The following is a 22,899-nucleotide window of genomic DNA, read 5'->3' as shown; positions in this document are numbered from 1 at the left end:
GGAAGGGAAAGAAGCCCTGGATAAGTAAAGCATTACTGAAATAGAAGAATAAAGTGGGAGGCCTCACTCTACCTGATTTTAGAACATATTATACAGCCACAGTAGTCAAAACAGCCTGGTACTGGTACAATCACAGGCACAAAGACCAATGGAACAGAATTGAGAACCCAGATATAAATCCATCTGCATATGAGCAGCTGATATTTCACAAGGGCCCAGTGTCAGTTAATTGGGGAAAAGATAGTCTTTTTAACAAATGGTCCTGGCATAACTGGATATCCATTTGCAAAAAAATGAAACAGGACCCATACCTCACACCATGCACAAAAACTAACTCCAAGTGGATCAAAGACCTAAACATAAAGACTGAAACGATAAAGATCATGGAAGAAAAAATAGGGACAACATTAGGAGCCCTAATACAAGGCATAAGCAGAATACAAAACATTACTAAAAATGACGAAGAGAAACCAGATAACTGGGAGCTCCTAAAAATCAAACACCTATGCTCATCTAAAGACTTCACCAAAAGAGTAAAAAGACCACCTACAGACTGGGAAAGAATTTTCAGCTATGACATCTCCGACCAGCGCCTGATCTCTAAAATCTATATGATTCTGTTAAAACTCAACCACAAAAAGACAAACAACCCAATCAAAAAGTGGGCAAAGGATATGAACACGCACTTCACTAAAGAAGATATTCAGGCAGCTAACAGATACATGAGAAAATGCTCTCGATCATCAGCCATTAGAGAAATGCAAATTAAAACTACAATGAGATTCCATCTCGCTCCAACAAGGCTGGCATTAATCCAAAAAACACAAAATAATAAATGTTGGAGAGGCTGCTGAGAGATTGGAACTCTTATACACTGCTGGTGGGAATGTAAAATGGTATAACCACTTTGGAAATCTATCTGGCGTTATCTTAAAAAGTTAGAACTACCATAAAAAAAAAAAAATTTTTTTTTTTTTTTTTAACCATACAACCCAGAAATCCCACTCCTTGGAATATAGCCTAGAGAATAAGAGCCTTTACACCAACAGATATATGCAAACCCACGTTTATTGCAGCCCTATTTAAAACAGCAAAAAGCTGGAAGCAACCAAGGTGTCCATCAAAGGATGCATGGTTAAATAAATTATGGTATATTCACACAATGGAATACTATGCATCGATAAAGAACACTGATGAATCTGTGAAACGTTTCATAACATGGAGGAACCTGGAAGGCATTATGCTGAGTGAAATTAGTCAGATGCAAAAGGACAAATATTGTATAAGACCACTATTATAAGATCTTGAGAAATAGTATAAACTGAGAAGAACACATTCTTTTGTGGTTTCGAGAGGGGGTAGGGAGGGAGGGTGAGAGAGGGTTATTTACTGATTAGTTAGTAGATAAGAACTACTTTAGGTGAAGGGAAGGACAATATTCAATACAGGGAAGGTCAGCTCAGCTGGACTGGACCAAAAGCAAAGAAGTTTCCGGGATAAACTGAATGCTTCGAAGGTCAGCGGAGCAAGGGCGGGACTTCTAAGTCAAGTGGCAAAATAAATTCTATTATGAAAACATCCTGCATCCCACTTTCAAGTGTGGCGTCTGGGGTCTTAAATGCTAACAAGGGGCCATCTAAGATGCATCAATTGGTCTCAACCCACCTGGATCAAAGGAGAATGAAGATCACCAAGGTCACACAATAACTATGAGCCCAAGAGACAGAAAGGGCTTCATGAACTAGAGACTTACATCATCCTGAGACCAGAAGAACTAGATGATGCCCGGCCACAACCGATGACTGCCCTGACAGGGAGCACAACACAGAACCCCTGAGGGAGCAGGAGAACTGTGGGATGCAGATAACAAATTTTCATAAAAAGACCAGACTTAATGCTCTGACTGAGACTAGAAGAATCCTGGCGGTCATGATCCCCAAACCTTCTGTTGGCCCAGGACAGGAACCACTCCCGAAAACAACTCATCAGATATGGAAGGGACTGGACAATGTGTTGGAGAGAGATGCTGATGAAGAGTGAGCTACTTGTATCAGGTGGACACTTGAGACTGTGTTGGCATCTCCTGTCTGGAGGGGAGACGGGAGGGTAGAGAGAGTTAGAAACTGGCAAAATTGTCACGAATGGAGAGACTGCAGGGAGGGAGCGGGCTGACTCATTAGGGGGAGAGTAAATGGGAGTATGTAGTAAGGTGTATATTAGCTTGTATATGACAGACTGACTTGATTTGTAAACTTTCACTTAAAGCACAATAAAAATTATTTAAAAAAAAAAAAGCAAAGGTAACATTAAATTCAATTTGCTTGTGTTTCTATGATTTAGGTTAATGTCAACCGAAATTGGATTTACCTCATTCTGAAATCTACGATGATATTTAAGTAGAAATGAGTGGGAGTAGCTGAACGGACAGGAGGGGTACTCTCAGAGGAGGTGACATTTGAAATGAGACCTGAAATATAAAAATTATCAAATTCCTATGGTTAAAATGTTTTCCCTCTAATAAGAAATACTTGATGCAATGTCTGAAAAGCAGAGAAAATCCTGACATCACTGAAAAAGTTTCTTAAAAACATGTCAAGAACTTATGTAACGTGAGGTCATTACAAATTTACGTCAGAAGCAATACTTAAGCCTGAACATATAGGATCTTCTTGGCCATCATAAAATATATGAATTTTATTCTAAAATAAATACATTTATTTATTTATTTTTAATTATTCTAAAATAAAGGGATTGACAGCTTACTTGGTTTACATTTGGGAAATATGCCTCTTGCTGCTGGATGGACATTACACCTTCTTGTGACAAGAGAAAAACTGGAAAGTTCAGAGGCTGCTTTCATAAGGTAGGTATCTCACAGACTAGTGTGGACCATTTCCACTAGTCAATGCATGCTGATACCACTTACTGGTTGGGAAAGCTAGGTGAAAAGCTGATTTGTTCAGGTGAGATTTTAAAAGCTCTGTCTTCGGCATTTTAGATTTCAGAGCCACACTCCTTAGTGCCCCAGGTGGACTATGGGAAGGGTTTGGTCTCTAAGTCCATTGGTACCCAAGAGCCCGTATCTCAACCTGTTGGCTGTCTTCCTGGACACAAAGACTGAAACAGGAACCTCTGAAATAGGCTCCATTTCTACCTCCAAAGCTTCAATCTGAAGCAAAGAAGAGCACGGTTTTGGCATGTATAAGGCCTTTAGGAAATGTAAGTTGATATCATGGTGTAATCTGAGGGGCAATTCCTAGACTCTGAAGTAGGAAAATTCAGTAGTTTTGAATGAAGGTCTGAATTTGGCATGAAGTGACTACATTAACAGTCATGTCTGCAAGAACTCTAGTCCAAAAAAGGGAGTACTTTTCGAATATCTATCTCTAGGGAAAGAAAGGAAAAAAAAAAAAAAGCATCACATCTTTCTATAGATTTTGAGATTACAAGTGCTGTTTAACGATCATTTCTACTCTACGCATTTTTAAACTTTTGGACACATGCAATATTACTACAACTTTTAAAGATAAGAACAAGAGAAAATACGATGAAACCTGTGAGAACTGGAACTCAGCAGGACTGCCTTGTTTTTACCAGTCTCGAAGACTTCTGCCTTTCAAAACGTGCAGTCTCACAACTTTTCTATTGCTTGTTTTAGAGGAAAATATTTGAGTTTTCCGTCTCTAACAGGTTTCTGCCTTACACGAGTTGTGGCTTTTGCAGGTTGGAGTGTATTGGGGAACTATGCACCTTATAAGCCCCACATGTCTGTCAGTTTGTCATACTGTGGGGGCTTGTGTGTTGCTGAGATGCTGAAAACTATGCTACCTGTTTTTGGGTACCAGCAGGGTCAACCATGGAAGACAAGATTCAGATGAACTTCCAGACTAGGAACAAAGATACAGCAGTCTACTTCTGAAAAGAATTAGCCAGTGAAAACCTTATTAACAATTACAGAATACTGTCTGATATTCTACTGGAAACCTGGAAGGCATTCAAAAGACAACTGGGGAAGTGATGCCTCTTCAAGGTAGAGCTGACCTTAATGACCAGGATGGAGTCAAGCTTTTGGGAATGTCATTTGCTGATGAGGCATGACCCAATATTACAAGAAACAGCTACAAATATCCTTTGATAATCAGAACCAGGAATGTAAGATACATGTATCCAGGAAAACTGGACATCATCAAATGCAAATGGAACGCATAAACGTCAACATCCTAGGCATTACTGAACTGAAATGGAATGGTATTGGCCATTTTGAATCAGACAATCATATGGTCTACTATGCTTGGAATGACATCTTGAAGAGGAACGGCATTGCATTCATCATCAAAAAGAACATTTTAAGGAGGCAGAGCCAAGATGTCGGAATAGACAGACGCTTCCCTCGAGCCCTCTTTAAAACAAAGACCCGAAAAAACAAATCAAACGAGTATATTTGTGACAAGCTGGGAGCCCTGAGCATCAAAGGGAAGCTTAGACAACGCACTGAGGGAAAGGGGGAGGAAGAGGCTGTTCAGCAGTGGAGAGAAGTTACCGGACAAGAATCATGGGGAGCCCTCAGGCACCATTCCCGGAGTGGCGACGGTGGCGGCACGCTGGAACTAGCGTTGGGCCGCAGATTCCTCGGGCAGAAGCAGCCAGCCACACAGCCCACTCGCACCTCCAGAACCTGAGGAGAACGGTGCCTTCAGCAAAAGCTAAGTACTTGCGTATATTTCACAGCGACTCCCACACCCGCAAGCCGGCTTCAGCGGCTGAATCCCTGGGCGTGAGATACACCCTAGTGAGCACCTGGAGCCATCCTCCCGGACACTGGGAAGGAAAAAATTTGCAAATGGGGGAAAAGATAATTTGCTAGCTCCCTTAATCGGGGGAGCTCAGGACACAAGCGGCTCCTGTCCAGGCATAAACCGTCCATGGACCTTGAGCGTCTTTCCCTTCTGCATGGACCTCTGTGGGCCTATTTCGGAAGAATAGGCACTTGTTGGCAAACTCCAATCAATTCAGCTGTGCGGTGGAGAGGTGGGTGTTTGATGTTTGACATTGCTTTGCTGTTTGATGTTTGACATTGCTTTAAACAAGGTCCTCACCTACCCACAACAGGGACCTAAAGACTAGTAGCTACACTCAGGTAACCCAGCCACCCACGACAGTGGTACAAAGATAGCTGGTACCTCCCCGTCCTTAAAACCAAAAACTTTGGGTGCCCACATCCCTCTGCAGAACCCACCCACCTGCACGCCCTAGGGAACAGAGACGCATTTTCCTCAGAGACACTTGGGGGCCAGTTCTCAGCCCTCTGCCTTGCTCAAAGTGTGACCCCTTGCTGCAATCAGATAATAGTATATACGCCAATCACCCCTGCCCCTCGAAGACTGTAGGACAGAGCCTGTACCACACACTTGATATCAGCTACCTAGAAACCTGAGCTGAATTCATACAAGAAAACTGAATGGACTCCTAGACTGATATACATGATAACAGATCTAGCCAGATGGGGACAGGACCCCGGAGCTCCAAAGGCAAAAATAACCAAGCAAGCTCACTCAAGGAACCCACTGAGGTATACAAAAACAAAACAAATTTGTTAGAGTACAATTTTTCGTAATAATCTGATATGATTCTTTTAATGTGATGGAGAAACAAATCACCAACTTCATATGGAAGGGAAAGAAGCACCAGATAAGTACAGCATTACTGAAAAAGAAGAAGAAAGTGGGAGGCCTCACTCTACCTGATTTTAGAACATATTACATAACAGATTTTTTTTTTTTTTTTAAACATATTGTACAGCCACAGTAGTGAAAACAGCCTGGTACTGGCACAACAACAGGCACACAGACCAATGGAACAGAACTGAGAACCCAGATACAAATCCATCCACATATGAGCAGCTGATATTTGACTGAGACTAGAGGAATCCCGACGGTAACGGTCCCCAAACCTTCTGTTGGCCCAGGACAGGAACCGTTCCTGAAGACAACTCATTAGACATGGAAGGGACTGCACAATGGGTAGGAGAGAGATGCTGATGAAGAGTGAGCTACTTGTATCAGGTGGACACTTGAGACTGTGTTAGCATCTCCGGTCTGCAGGGGAGATCGGAGGATAGAGAGGGTTAGAAACTGGCAAAATTGTCAGGAAAGGAGAGACTGGAAGGGCTGACTTATTAGGGGGAGAGTAAATGAGAGTACGGAGTAAGGTGTATATAAGCTTATATGTGACAGACTGACTTAATTTGTAAACGGTCACTTAAAGCTCAATAAAAATTATTAAAAAAAAAAAAAAAACCCTGGTCCGGACCGCTTCACTGCAGAGTTCTACCAAACTTTCACGAAAGAGTTAACACCACTACTACTAAAGGTATTTCAGAGCATAGAAAAGGATGGAATATTACCAAACTCATTCTATGAAGCCACCATATCCCTGATACCAAAACCAGGTAAAGTCACCACAAGAAAAGAAAATTTTGGACCTATATCCCTCATGAATGTAGATGCAAAAATCCTCAACAAAATTGTAGCCAATATAATTCAACAACATACCCAAAAAATAATTCACCATGACCAAGTGGGATTCATACCAGGTATGCATCGATGGTTCAGCATTAGAAAAACAATTAATGTAATCCACCACATAAATAAAACAAAAGACGAGAATCACGATTTTATCAATTGATGCAGAAAAGGCATTTGACAAAGTTCAACACTCATTCATGATAAAAACTCTCAGCAAAATAGAAATAGAAGGAAAATTCCTCCACGTCATAAAGGGCATTTACACAAAGCCAACAGCCAACATCACCCTAAATGGAGAGAGCCTGAAAACATTCCCATTAAGATCGGGAACCAGACAAGGATTCCCTTTATCATCAGTCGTATTCAACATTGTGCTAGAAGTCCTAGCCAGAGCAATTAGGCTAGATAAAGAAAGAAAGGGCATCAGATTGGCAAGGTAGAACTAACCCAAAAACCCTAAGGAATCCTCCGGAAAACTACTGAAACTAATAGAAGAGTTCAGCAGAGTATCAGGATACAAGACAAACATGCAAAAATCAGTTTGATTCCTCTACACCAACAAAAAGAACATCAAAGAGGAAATCACCAAATCAGTGCCATTTACAGTAGACCCCAAAAAGATAAAATACTTAGGAATAAATCTTACCAGAGATGTAAAAGACTTATACAGAGAAAACTACAGTACACTTCTGCAAGAAACCAAAAAAGACTTACATAAGTGGAAGAACATACCTTGCTCGGGGATAGGAAGACTTAACATTATAAAAATGTCTATTCTACCAAAAGCGATCTATACATTTAATGCAATTCCAATCCAAATCCAAGGACATTCTTTAATGAGATGAAGAAAAAAATCACCAATTTCATATGGAAGGGAAAGAGGCCCCGGATAAATAAGGCACTACTGAAAAAGAAGAACAAAGTGGGAGGCCTTACTTTACCTGATTTTAGGATGTATTATACCACCACAGTAGTCAAAACAGCCTGCTACTGGTACACAACAGATACATGGACCAAAGGAACAGAATTGAGAATCCAAAAATAAATCCATCCACATATAAGCAGTTGATATTTGAGAAAGGCCCCAAAACAGTTACACGGGGAGAAGAGAGTCTTTTTAACAAACGGTGCTGGCATAACTGGAAATCCATTTGCAAAAAAATGAAACAAGACCCATACCTCACTCCATGTACAAAAATTAACTCAAAATGGATCAAAGACGTAAATATAAAATCTAAAACGATAAAGATCATGGAAGAAAAAATAGGGACAACATTAGGAACCCTAATACATGGCATAAGCAGTATAAAAAACATTATAAAGAATGGAGAAGAAAAACCAGATGACTGGGAGCTCCTAAAACTCAAACACCTATGCTCATCCAAAGACTTCATCAAAAGAGTAAAAAGACTACCTACAGACTGGGAAAAAGTTTTTAGCTATGACATTTCTGATCAGCACCTGATCTCTAAAATCTATACGATACTGCAAAAACTCAACTACAAAAAGACAAATAACCCAATTCAAAAATGGGCAAAAGATATAAATAGACACTTCACTAAAGAAGACATTCATGTAGCTAACAGATACATGAGGAAATGTTCACGATCATTAGCCATTAGGGAAATGCAGATCAAAACTACAATGACATTTCATCTCACTCCAACAAGGCTGGCATTAATCCAAATAACACAAAATAATAAATGCTGGAGAGGCTATGGAGAGACTGGAACACTTACACACTGCTGGTGGGAATGTAGAATGGTACAACCACTTTGGAAATCGATTTGGTGCTTCCTTAAAAAGTTAGAAATAGAACTACCATACGATCCAGCAACCCCACTCCTAGGAATATATCCTAGAGAAATAAGAGCCTTTACATGAACAAATATATGCACACCCATGTTTATTACAGTACTGTTTACAATATCAAAAAGTGGAAGCGACCAAGGTCCTGATCAACGGATGAATGGATAAATAAATTATGGTATATTCACATAGTGGAATACTATGAATCGATAAAGAACAATGAGGAATCTGTGAAACATTTCATAACATGGAGGAACCTGGAAGGCATTATGCTGAGTGAAATTAGTCTTTTAAGAAAGGACAAATATTCTACAAGACCACTATAATAAGAACTTGAGAAATAATTTACACTGAGAAGAAAACATTCTTTTGTGGTTATGAGACGGGAGAGGGAGGAACGGTGGGAGAGGGGCGTTCACTAATTAGATAGTAGATAAGAACTATTTTAGGTGAAGGGAAAGACAGCACACAATACAGGGGAGGTCAGCACAACTGGACTAATACAAAAGCAAAGAAGTCTCCTGAATGCTTCGAAGGCCAGCATAGCAGGGGCAGGGGTCTGGGGACCATGGTTTCTGGGGACATATAAGTCAACTGGCATAATAAAATCTATTAAGAAAATATTCTGCATCCCAGTTTGAAGAGTGGTGTCTAGGGTCTTAAATGCTAGCAAGCAGCCATATAAGACACATCAATTGATCTCAACCCACCTGGATCAAAGGAGAATGAAGAACACCAAGGACACAAGGTGATTTCGAGCCCAAGAGACAGAAAGGGCCACATAAACCAGAGACTACATAATCCTGAGACCAGAAGAACTAGATGGTGCCCAGCTACAACCGATGACTGCCCTAACAGGGAACACAACAGAGAACCCCTGAGGGAGCAGGACAGCAGTGGGACGCAGACCCCAAATTATCATAAGACCACACTTAATGCTCTGACTGAGACTAGAAGGACCCTGATCGTCATGGCCCCCAGACCTTCTGTTGCACCAGGACGGGAACCATTCCCAAAGTCAACTCTTCTTGGATCAGGTGTACACTTGAGACGATGTTGACATCTCCTGCCTGGAGGGAAGATGAGAGGGTGGAGGGGGTCAGAAGCTGACAAAATGGACACACAAAGACAGAGTGGAGGCAGACAGCGGGCTGTCTCATTAGGGGTAGAGTAATTGGGAGTGTGTAGCAAGGTGTACCCCCACGTGTCTGTCAGTTTGTCATACTGTGGGCGCTTGTGTGTTGCCGTGATGCTGGAAGCTATACCACTGCTATTCAGACACCAGCAGGGTAACCCATGGAGGACAGGCTTCAGCTGAGCTTCCAGACTAAGACAGACTGGGAAGAAGGACCCGGCAGTCTACTTCTGAAAAGGATTAGCCAGTGGAAACCTTATGAATAGCCGCAGAACATTGTCTGATATAGTGCTGGAAGATGAGCCTCCCAGGTTGGAAGGCACTCAAAGATGACTGGGGAAGAGCTGCCTCCTCAAAGTAGAGTTGACCTTAATGGCTTGGATGAACTAAAGCTTTTGCGACCTTCATTTGCTGATGTGGCACAACTGAAAATGAGAAGAAACAGCTGCTAACATCCATTAATAATCGGAAGCTGGAATGCACGAAGTATGAATCTAGGAAAATTGGAAATCGTCAAAAATGAAATGGAACACACAAACATCGATATCCTAGACATTAGTGCGGTGAAATGGACTGGTACTGGCCATTTTGAATGGGACAATCATATAGTCTGCTATGCTGGGAATGACAACTCAAAGAGGAATGGTGTTGCATTCATCGTCAAAAAGAACGTTTCAGGATCTATCCTGAAGTACAATGCTGTCAGTGATAGGATAATATCCATACGTGTACAAGGAAGTCCAGTTAATATGACTATTACTCAAATTTACGCACCAACCAGTAGGGCCAAAGATGAAGAAACAGAAGGTTTTTATCAGATGCTGCAGTCTGAAATTGACTGAACATGCAATCAAGATGCATTGATAATCACTGGCGATTTGAATGCGAAAGTTGGAATCGAAGAAGGATCAGTAGTTGGAAAATATGGCCTTGGTGACAGAAACAATGCCAGATATCGAATGATGGAATTTTGCAAGACCAACAACTTCGTCATTGCAAATACCTTCCTTCACCAACATAATCGGCGACTATACACAGGGACCTCGCCAGATGGAACACACAGAAATCAAATTGACCACATATGTGGAAAGAGACGATGGAAAAGCTCAATATCATCAGTCAAAACAAGGCCAGGGGCAGACTGTGCAACAGACCTTCAATTGCTCTAGTGCAAATTCAAGCTGAAACTGAAGAAAATCAGAGCAAGTCCACGAGCACCAAAATATGACCTTTAATATATCTCACCTGAATTTAGAGACCATCTCAAGAATAGATTTCACGCACTGAACACTAGTGACCGAAGACCAGATGAGTTGTGGAATGACATCAAGGACATCATCCATGAAGAAAGCAAGAGGTCACTGAAAAGACAGGAAAGAAAGAAAAGACCAAGGCAGATGTCAGAGGAGACTCTGAAACTTGCTCTTGAATGTCGAGCAGCTAAAGCAAAAGGAAGAATTCGTGAAGTTAAAAAAAACTGAACGGAAGATTACACAGTGCCTCTCGAGAAGACAAAATAGAGTACTATACTGACGTGCAAAGAGCTGGAGATGGAAAATCAAAAGGGAAGAACATGCTCGGAGTTTCTCAAGCTGAAAGAACTGAAGAAAAAATTCAAGCCTCAAGTTGCAATAGTGAAGGATTCCATGGGGGAAAATATTAAATGATGCAGAAAGCATCAAAAGAAGATGGAAGGAACACAGAGTCATTATATCAAAAAGAATTAGTCGATATTCAACCATTTCAAGAGGTGGCATATGATCAGGAACCGATGGTACCGAAGGAAGAAGTCCAAGCTGCTCTGAAGGCACTGGCAGAAATCAAGGCTCCAGGAATTGATGGAATTATCAATTGAGATGTTTCAACAAACAGATGCAGCACAGGAGGTGCTCACTTGTCTATGACAAGAAATATGGAAGTCAGTTTCCTGGCCAACTGATTGGAAGATCCACATTTATGCCTATTCCCAAGAAAGGTGATTCAACCAAATGTGGAAATTATAGAACAATATCATTAATATCACACCCAAGAAAAATTCTGCTGAAGATCATACAAAAATGGCTGCAGCAGTACATGGACAGGAAACTGCCATAAATTCAGGCTGGTTTCAGAAGAGGACATGGAACCAGAGATATCATTGCTGATGTCAGATGGATCCTGGCTGAAAGCACGGAATACTAGAAGGATGTTTACCTGTGTTTTATCGATTATGCAAAGGCATTTGACTGTGTGGATCATAACAAACTACGGATAACACTGCTAAGAATGGGAATTCCAGAACAATTAATTGTGCTCATGAGGAGCCTTTACATAGATCAAGAGGCGGTTGTTTGGACAGAACAAGGGGATGCTGATAGAGTTGGGAAGGGTGTGCGGCAGGATTGTATTTCACCATACCTATTTAATCAGTATGCTGAAGAAATAATACGAGAAGCTGGACTATACGAGCAACGGGGCATCAGGATTGGAGGAAGACTCATTAACAACCTGCATTATGCAGATGACACAACCTTGCTTGCTGAAAGTGAAGAGGACTTGAACCACTTACTAATGAAGATCAAAGACCACAGCCTTCAGTATAGATTACACCTCAGCATAAAGAAAACAAAAATCCTCACAACTGGACCTATGAGCAACATCATGATAAATGGAGAAGAGACTGAAGTTGTCAAGGATTTCATTTTACTTGGATCCACAATCAACAGCCATGGAAGCAGCAGTCAAGAAATCAAAAGATGCACTGAATTGGGCAAATCTGCTGCAAAGGACCTCTTCAAAGTGTTGAAGAGCAAAGATGTCACCCTGAAGACTAAGGTGGGCCTGACCCAAGACATGGTATTTTCAATCACATTATATGCATGTGAAAGCTGGACAATGAATGAGGAAGACCAAAGAAGAGTTGACGCCTTTGAATTGTGGTGTTGGTGAAGAATATTGATTATACCATGGACTGCCAAAGAAGGAACAAATCTTTCTTAGAAGAAGTACAACCAGAGTGCCCCTTAGAATAAAGATGGCGAGACTGTGTCTTACATACTTTGGACATGTTGTCAGGAGGGATCAGTCCCTGGAGAAGGACATCATGCTTGGCAGAGTACAGGGTCAGTGGAAAAGAGGAAGACCCTCAACGAGGTGGACTGACACAGTGGCTGCAACAATGAGCTCAAGCATAGCAACGATTGTAAGGATGGCTCAGGACCGGGCAGTGTTTCGTTCTGTTGTGCAAAGGGTCGCTATGAGTTCGGAACCAACTCAATGGCACCTAACAACAACAACAAGAAAGGTGTACATGGGTTTTTGTGTGAGAGACTGACTTGATTTGTAAACTTTCACTTAAAGCACACTAAAAATTATTAAAACATTTTAAGATCTATCCTGAGGTACAACGCTGGCAGTGATAGGATAATATCCATATGCCTAGAAGAAAGATCAGTTAATGTGACTATTATTCAAATTTATGCAGGAACCACTAAGGCCAAAGATGAGGAAATTGAAGACTTTTACCAGCTTCTGCAGTCTGTAATTAATCAAATATGCAATCAGAATGCATTGATAATTACTGGTGATTGGAATGCAAATTTTGGAAAAAAGAATTGGTAGTTGGATAATATGGCCTTGGTGATAAAAATGAAGCTAGAGATCGCACGATAGAATTTTGCAAGACCAACAACTTCTTCATTGTAAACACCATGTTTAACCAACATAAACACCGACTATACACTTGGGCCTTGCCAGCTGGAATACACAGGAATCAAATCAACTCTATCTGTGGAAAGAGAAGACGGAAAAGCTCAATATCATCAGCCAGAGGCCAACTACGGAAGAGACCATCAATTGCTCATATGCAAGTTCAAGATGAAACTGACGAAAATTACAACAAGTCGACGAGAGCCAAAGTGCGACCTTGAGAATATCCCACCTGAATTTAGAGACCATCTCAAGAATAGATTTGATGCGTTGAACACTAATGGCCAGATGAGTTGTAGAATGACATCCAGGACATCATACATGAAGAAAGCAAAAAAGACAGGAAAGAAAAAAAAGACCAAAATCGACGTCAAAATAGACTCTGAAACTTTCTCTTGAACGTTGAACAACTAAACCAAAAGGGAGACATGATGATGTAAAAGAACTGAACAGAAGATTTCAAAGGGCTGCTCGAGAGGACATGACAGGTGCAAAGAGCAGGAGCTAGAAAACCAAATTGGAAGAACATGCTCAGCATTTCTCCAGCTGAAAGAACTGAAGAAAAAATTCAAGTCTCATGTAATTTTTTCTTTTTTTTCATGTAATAGTGAATGATTCTATGGGGAAAATATTAAATGACATAGGAAACAAGAAAAGAAGATGGAAGGAATACACAGAGTCATTATACCACAAATAACTGGTCGACACTGAACCATTTCAAGAGGTATTGTATGATCAGGAACCGATGCTACTGAAGGAGAAAATCCTAGCTGCACTGAAGGCATTTTCAAAAGCGAAGGCTCCAGGAACTGACAGAATATCAATTGAGATGGTCCAACAAATGGATGCAGCGCTGGAAGTGCTTACTTCTCTATGTCAAAAAATTTGGAAAACAGCTACCTGGCCAAAGGACTGGAAGAGATCCATATTTATGCCTATTCCCAAGAAAGGTGATCCAACCAAATGTGGAAATTATCGGAAAATATCATTAATGTCACATGCAACTAACATTTTGCTGAAGATAATTCAAAAGAAATTGCAGCAGTATATATACAGGCAACTGTAAGAAATTCAGGCCAGATTAAGAAGAGGATGTGGAACCAGGGATGTCATTGCTGATGTCAGATGGATCCTGGATGAAAGCAGAGAATACCAGAAAGATGTTTACCTGTGTTTTGCTGACTAGGCAAAGGCATTCGATCATGTGGATCATAACAAATTATGGACAACACTGTGAAGAATCGGAATTCCAGAACACTTAATTGTGCTCATGAGGATCCTGTACACAGATCAAGAAGCAGTTGTTCGGACAGAACAAGGAGATACTGAGTAGTTTAAAGTCAGGAAAGGTGTGCTTCAGGGTTTTGTCCTTCACCACACCTAATCAATCTGTATGCTGAGCAATTAATCTGAGAAGCTGCACTATATGAAGAAGATCAGGGCAGCAGGATTGGAGGAAGGCTCATTAGCAACCTGAGTTATGCAGATGACGTGACCTTGCTTGTTGACAGTGAAGAGAACTTGAAGCACTTACTGATGAAGACCAAATACCATAGCCTTCAGTATGGATTACAACTCAACATGAAAAAAAACAAATACCCTAAAACCTGGACCAATAAGTAACATCATGACAAATGGGATAAGACTGAACTTGTCAAGGATTTCATTTTACTTGGCTCCACAATCAACACCCATGGAAGCAGCAGTGAAGAAATCAAAAGACGCATTGCAATGGGTGAATCTGTTGCATAAGAACTCTTTAAAGTGTTTAAAAGCAAAGACATCACCTTGATTACTAAGGTGCACCTGGCCCAAGCCATGGTACTTTCAATTGCATCATATGCATGCAAAAGCAGGACAATGAATAAGGAAGACATAAAAAGAACTGATGCCTTTGAATTGTGGAACTGGTGTAGAATACTGAATATACCACGGACTGCCTAAAGGATCAACAAATCTTTCTTGGAGGAAGTACAAGCAGAATGCTCCTTGAAAGCAGGGATGGTGAGATGTCGTCTTACATACTTTGGACATGGTGTAAGGGGGTATCAATCCCTGGTGAAAGACATCATGCTTGGTAAAGTAGGGTCAGCAAAAAAGAGGAAGACCCTCAATGAGACGGATTGACACAGTGACTGCGATAATGCGCTCAAGCATAAGAACGATTGTGAGCATGGCGCAGGACCGGGCAGTTTCGTTCTGTGATACACAGGGTCGCTATGAGTTGGAACACACCTGACGGCACCTAACAACAACAATATACCTCATAAGGGTTTAGTATACAGGATATACAAAGAACTGCTACCACTCAACAACATACAGACCATCACACCATTTTGCAAAAATGGACAAAAAACTTAAACATTATTCCAAAAAAATGATATACAAATGGTCAATAAACCCATGAAAAGATGCTTGATGCCATTAGTCATTAGGGAAATGCAAATCAAAACCACGTGAGATTCAACATTGTGCTAGAGGTCCTAGCCAGAGCAATTAGGCTAGACAAAGAAATGGAGGGCATCCGGATTGGCAAGGAGGAAGTAAAATTATCTCTATTTGCAGATGACATGATCTTATACACAGAAAACCCTAAGCAATCCTCCAGAAAACTACTGAAACTAATAGAAGAGTTTGGCAGAGTCTCAGGTTATAAGATAAACATACAAAAATCACTTGGATTCCTCTACATCAACAAAAAGAACATCGAAGAGGAAATAACCAAATCAATACCAATCACAGTAGCCCCCAAGAAGATAAAATACTTAAGAATAAATCTTACCAAGGATGTAAAAGACCTATACAAAGAAAACTACAAAGTACTACTACAAGAAACTAAAAAGGACCTACTTAAGTGGAAAAACATACCTTGCTCATGGATAAGAAGACTTAACATAGTAAAAATGTCTATTCTACCAAAAGCCATCTATACATACAATGCACTTCCGATCCAAATTCCAATGACATTTTTTAAGGTGATGGAGAAACAAATCACCAACTTCATATGGAAGGGAAAGAAGCCTTGGATAAGTAAAGCATTACTGAAAAAGAAGAAGAAAGTGGGAAGCCTCACTCTACCTGATTTCAGAACCTATTATACAGCCAAAGTAGTCAAAACAGCCTGGTACTGGTACAACAACAGGCACATAGACCAATGGAACAGAATTGAGAATCCAGATATAAATCCATCCACATATGAGCAGCTGATATTTGACAAAGGCCCAGTGTCAGTTAATTGGGGAAAAGATAGTCTTTTTAACAAATGGTCCTGGCATAACTGGATATCCATTTGCAAAAAAATGAAACAGGACCCATACCTCACACCATGCACAAAAACTAACTCCAAGTGGATCAAAGACCTAAACATAAAGGCTAAAATGATAAAGATCATGGAAGAAAAGACAGGGACAACATTAGGAGCCCTAATACAAGGCATAAACAGAATACAAAACATTACCAAAAATGACGAAGAGAAACCAGATAACTGGGAGCTCCTAAAAATCAAACACCTATGCTCATCTAAAGACTTCACCAAAAGAGTAAAAAGACCACCTACAGACTGGGAAAGAATTTTCAGCTATGACATCTCCAACCAGCGCCTGATCTCTAAAATCTATACGATTCTGTCAAAACTCAACCACAAAAAAACAAACAACCCAATCAAGAAGTGGGCAAAGGATACGAACACGCACTTCACTAAAGAAGATATTCAGGCAGCTAACAGATACATGAGAAAATGCTCTCGATCATTAGCCATTAGAGAAATGCAAATTAAAACTACGATGGAGAAATGCAAATTAAAACTACAATGAGATTCCATCTCACTCCAACAAGGCTGGCATTAATCCAAAAAACACAAAATAATAAATGTTGGAGAGGCTGCAGAGAGATTGGAACTCTTATACACTGCTGGTGGGAGTGTAAAATGGTACAACCACTTTGGAAATCTATCTGGCGTTATCTTAAACAGTTAGAAATAGAACTACCATACAACCCAGAAATCCCACTCCTCGGAATATATCCTAGAGAAACAAGAGCCTTCACACAAACAGACATATGCACACCCATGTTTATTGCAGCTCTGTTTACAGTAGCAAAAAGCTGGAAGCAACCAAGGTGTCCATCAACGGATGAATGGGTAAATAAATTGTGGTATATTCACACAATGGAATAATACGCATCGATAAAGAACAGTGAAGAATCTGTGAACACATTTCATAACATGGAGGAACCTGGAAGGCATTATGCTGAGCGAAATTAGTCAGAGGCAAAAGGACAAATATTGTATAAGACCACTATTATAAGATCTTGAGAAATAGTATAAACTGAGAAGAACACATACTTTTGTGGTTATGAGGAGGGGAGGGAGGGAGGGCGGGAGAGGGTTTTTTTACTGATTAGTTAGTAGATAAGAACTACTTTAGGTGAAGGGAAGGACAATACTCAACACATGGAAGGTCAGCTCAACTGGAATGGAGCAAAAGCAAAGAAGTTTCCGGGATAAACTGAATGCTTCAAAGGTCAGCGGAGCAAGGGCGGGGGTTTGGGGACCATGGTTTAAGGGGACTTCTAAGTCAACTGGCAAAATAATTCTATTATGAAAACATTCTGCATCCCACTTTGAAATGTGGCATCTGGGGTCTTAAATGCTAACAAGCGGCCATCTATGAAGCATCAATTGGTCTCAACCCACCTGGAGCAAAGGAGAATGAAGAACACCAAGGTCATACGATAACTAAGAGCCCAAGAGACAGAAAGGGCCACATGAACCAGAGACTTACATCATCCTGAGACCAGAAGAGCTAGATGGTGCCCGGCCACAACCGATGACTGCCCTGACAGGAAGCACAACACAAAACCCCTGAGGGAGCAGGAGAACAGTGGGATGCAGACCCCAAATTCTCATAAAAAGATCATACTTAATGGTCTGACTGAGACTAGAGGAATCCCGGCGGTCATGGTCCCCAAACCTTCTGTTGGCACAGGACAGGAACCATTCCCAAAGACAACTCATCAGACACGGAAGGGACTGGACAGTGGGTAGGAGAGAGATGCTGATGAAGAGTGAGCTATTTGTATCAGGTGGACACTTGACACTGTGTTGGCATCTCCTGTCTGGAGGGGGGATGGGAGGACAGAGAGAGTTGGAAGCTGGCAAAATTGTCACGAAAGGAGAGACTGGAAGGGCTGACTCATTAGGGGGAGAGCAAGTGGGAGTATGGAGTAAGGTGTATATAAACTTATATGTGACAGTCTGACTTGATTTGTAAACGTTTACTTGAAGCTCAATAAAAGTTAAAAAACAAAAACAAAAACCACGTGAGATACTGCCTCATCCCTACTAGGATGACTACTATCAAAAAAATAAAAAACAAGAGTTGAGGGGAATGTGGAAAAATTGCTGGTGTGATTGTAAGAAAATGGTGCATCCTCGATGGATAAGTTTGGCGGTTCTTCAAAAAGTTAAATGTGCAATTAGCCTACGACCCAGAAATTTCCATTTCTAGGAGTGCTGATAGAATGGGAATTCCAGAACACTTAATTCTGCTTATGAGGAACCTTTACATAGATTAAGGGGCAGTTGTTTGGACAGAACAAGGGCATGCTGATTGGTTTAAACTCAAGAAAGGTGTGTGTCAGGGTTGTATTACTTCACCACACCTATTCAATCTGTATGCTTAGCAAATACTACCAGAAGCTGGACTATATGAAGAAGAATGGGGCATCAGGATTGGAGGAAGATTCATTAACAACCTGCACTATGCAGATGACACAACCTCACTCACTGAAAGTGAAGAAAGTGAAGAGGACTTGAGGCACTTACTAATGAAGATCAAAGACAGCCTTCAGTATGGATTGCACCTCAAAATAAAGAAAACAAAAATCCTCACAACTGGACCAAAGAGCAACATCATGATAAATGGAGAAAAGACTGAAGTTGTCAAGGATTTCATTTTACTTGGATCCACAATCAACAGCCATGGAAGCAGCAGTCAAGAAATCAAAAGACACATTGCATTGGGCAAATCTGCTGCAAAGGACCTCTTTAAAGTGTTGAAGAGCAAAGATGTCACCCTGAAGACTAAGGTGCGCCTGACCCAAGACATGGTATTTTCAATCGCATCATATGCATGTAAAAACTGGACAATGAATGAGGAAGACCGAAGAAGAACTAACACGTTTGAATTGTGGTGTTGGCAAAGAATATTGAATATACCATGGCTTGCCAAAAGAACGAACAAATCTGTCTTAGAAGAAGTACAATCAGAATGCTCCTTAGAAGCAAGGATGGTGAGACTGCGTCTTACATACTTTGGACATGTTGTCAGGAACGATCAGTCCCTGGAGGAGGACATTATGCTTGGCAGAGTACAGGGTCAGTGGAAAAGAGGAAGACCCTCAACAAGGTGGATTGACACAGGGGCTGCAACAATGAGCTCAAGCATAACAAGGATTGTAAGGATGGCTCAGGACTGGGGAGCGTTTCGTTCTGTTGTGCATAGGGTCGCTATGAGTCGGAACCAACTCGAAGGCACCTAACAACAACAGGAGTGCTGATGGCACAAATGGTTAAGCACTCAGCAGCTCACTGAAAGACTGGCCATTTGAACTCATCTGGAAGCTCTGTGGGAGAAAGACCCAGCAATTTGCTTCTGTAAAGATCACACCCACAAAAAACTTATGGCACAGTTATGAGTTATGAGTCTATTATGGACTCGACAGCACCTTACAACAACCGGCATATACCCAAAAGGCTTGAAAGCAGGGACACAAACAGGTATTTTTACATCAGTGTTCACTGCAGCACTATTCGTAATAGCCAAAAAGTGGAAAAAACTCAAATGTCCCTCAACAGATGCATGGATAAACAAAAGGGAATTTTATTCAGTCAAAAAAAGAAAAGTTCTCATAAATGCTACAATACGTCACACACAAAAGGACAAATATTGCACTATTGCGCTTAACTGAAAGACCTAGAATAGGCAAATGTACACAGACCAAGCAGCTCCCAGAGGCAATGTGAGGCAGGAGCACAGTTAATGCTTAAGAGGCACTGAGTTTCTGCTAAGGGTGATGAAAAACTTGGGAACTGACAGTGGTGATGGCTGCACGACATGGGGAAAGTAGTAAATGTTACCGAATTGTACATGTAAAAATGGTTGAAATAGACAAAAGTTTTGTCATATATATTTTACCACACACAAGAATAGATAGCATGAAATGGCATTATTAAAACAAGAAAGAAAGAAACTTAGTTTCTTGGTCTGAGAATATGAGTGAAAGAGGGACATTTAGATATTATGGGGATACAGAGAGGAAGATGTGTACTTCATAGATTTAATGCCAATCTTAGGCTATACTAACCTAGAGAAATAAAATCACATTTGAAAAACTGCAGTGTACAAAGACACTTTAAGGTAATGGGATCTGGATCACTTTTTTATTAATATTAACAGAAAAAAAAGGACTGCTTCCATAAGAACAAGCAAAAAAAAATTCACATACAATTCTAAAAAAAGAACTAGGCTAATGGCTTCTTTCTTTCCTGTCTTTTTAATGACCTCTTGCTTTCTTCATGTATGATGTCCTTGCTGTCATTCCACAACACGCTGGTCTTCTGTCCTTAGTGTTCAACGTGTCAAACCTATTCTTGATATGGTCCCTAAATTCAAGTGGGATATACTCAAGGTCTTACTTGGGTCGACCAGTCCCATAGGGTTTCCAAAGTGTGCCTGGTGGATTGGAACTGCCGACTTTTTCGTTAGCAGCCATAGCTGTTAACCACTGTGCCACGAGGCCTCTTTAGTACATGAAGTACTTAGCAAATTGCCCAGTCCTTCTGAAACAGCTCAATAAATGGGAAATATACATACAGGGCATGGTGTGATTGAGGCCTGATAAGGAGCTCAACGTGGCGCGCGCAAAGGCGCGCGTTAGTGAGAGATGGCAAATGAGACAGAAGACTCTGCATCTCGATTGTGAAAAAAAAGAGGAAGAAAGAAAACGAAGGGGAGCACGGTGAGCAGCACACGGGACGGGGCGGGAGCAGGGCACTTAGACTGCCTTCGGCAAACGTGCGGCCCGTGACTGGATTTTTCAAACACCCGGGTGAAGTTGACACCGCTGGTCTGAGAACCACACATTTACTTAACGAGGATTCACACGATTTTACCTGTTAATGCACCAAGAGAAACAGGTCCGCCCCACGTACACGTCCGTTTACAAAGCAGCTGCTGCCCCACGGGCAGGGATTTCAGAGGAAGCAGCAAAGCGAAACAGCCGGCGGCGGCGACGGCAAAGCGGAAGCAGCTCCCCAGGCTAGAGGAAGTTCCGAGGCTCTGGGAGACCGGAGAGACCAGGAGTGCCCGGAGAGCGGGCGCAACGCCCTTAGACCCCGGGACAGGAGCCTGCGGGGTAGTCCAGTATTGCCTCAGGCCGACTGGCGACTGAGTCAAAAACTACCTCACACCGAAGCAGGAGACCTACAAAACGACGCTGGCCACCTGAGGACGCACACTTCCGCTTCCGGTTTCTGGGCCGGCGTCGGTGCATCAGGGAGGGGTTCCATGCAGGAACAAAGAGGCTTCTACGTAGTGACTCTGTGGCTCAGTGTCTCCCCCTTGTATTTGGGATCTGACCACAGCTGTTGTTATTTCCTCTGTAGAGAAAAGCCCAGGTTTTCTTAAATGAGTATATGAACTGAAACAGGATTTCAGTAATCAAAGATACCCTTGGGGAGCAGAGAAAGTTGGTATTTTCGTATTTGGCCATTTGAAAAAATTTTACCATGGTCTTTAGAGAAATAATTTCTTTGTTCTTCATAAATATTTCCCCACCTTTAGAATTGTTGAAGTCTCTACTTTGGCTTCTGTCTCATGGTTTGTTGTCTCTTGCATATCAAGTATCTTTCCCTAGGGGCAGGTTACAGACTATGCAAACCCAGTTTGATCTTTCCAAGTGCTGAGGACCCTGCAGAGAGGATTTTTCCAGGGTGAGAGACAGGAAGATACCAGTAGTTCTGAGGGCCAGTAGGTAAAAGGTGAAGTACTTTGAAAACGACAATTATAGTTTTTACTTTCTCCGCATTGACACAGGTAATGAAGTGGTGCATAACGTGTGTAAGGTGTACTAATCTTAAATGTACAACGGGATGAATTTTTGCATCTGGATATACACTCATGTAACCTCCTCTGAGATCAACCTAGGGAAATTTTCTAGCACACGAAAAGATTCCCTCCTATACTTTTCCCATTGACAGGAGTAACCAGTGTTCAGACTGTTTCGGCCAGAGATAAGATTTGCCCATTCTTGGACTTATTTAATCAGAGTAATACTGTATGAAGTATATTGTATCAGACTTCCTCTAGTCAACATAATGTCTGTCAGATTTTATGGGTTGTTGCACCTAGCAGTATTTTTTTTTTTTTTTGACACTGTGTTTTATTCCAATGGCTGAGTATTCACAAATTTTCTTATTCATTTACTCTTCCATTTTATTCTGCTGCTAAAGTTTGTATTATAACCCAGCATGTAGTTTATCTTCCTGAATATTTAACGAGCACTTAGAAACAATGGGGCTAGAAACAATGCGTCTTCTGTTTTTAGGTGGAGTGTTCAATAAATGCCAGCTAGGTCAAGATGGTTCACAGTATTGTTCATGGCTTCTGTATGCTTGCTGACTTCCATATCCTTGTGAAGGTGGGAGGAGGTTGGTGAGAAAATAGTCTAGAAAACTAAGAGAAA

At 41.2% G+C, this 22,899-nt stretch overlaps 1 protein-coding gene across 2 annotated transcripts in view; it reads right to left on the bottom strand.

The window, feature by feature from the left end:
• Nucleotides 1-21,650, bottom strand: part of LOC126072186 (zinc finger protein 699-like) — a 317,390-nt gene extending 295,740 nt beyond the window's left edge. For both annotated transcript variants that reach the window (XM_049876965.1, XM_049876966.1), the window contains exon 1: nt 21,329-21,650. The gene's annotated coding sequence lies outside the window, so the exon portion shown is untranslated. The remainder of the gene's footprint in view (nt 1-21,328) is intronic.
• Between the last annotated feature and the right edge of the window lie 1,249 nt (nt 21,651-22,899).

Source organism: Elephas maximus, chromosome 3 (assembly GCF_024166365.1).
Source record: "Elephas maximus indicus isolate mEleMax1 chromosome 3, mEleMax1 primary haplotype, whole genome shotgun sequence".
Lineage (NCBI taxonomy): Eukaryota > Metazoa > Chordata > Mammalia > Proboscidea > Elephantidae > Elephas > Elephas maximus.
The sequence above is the reverse complement of the archived record's forward strand: the minus strand, read 5'-3'. Positions and strand labels throughout refer to the sequence as shown.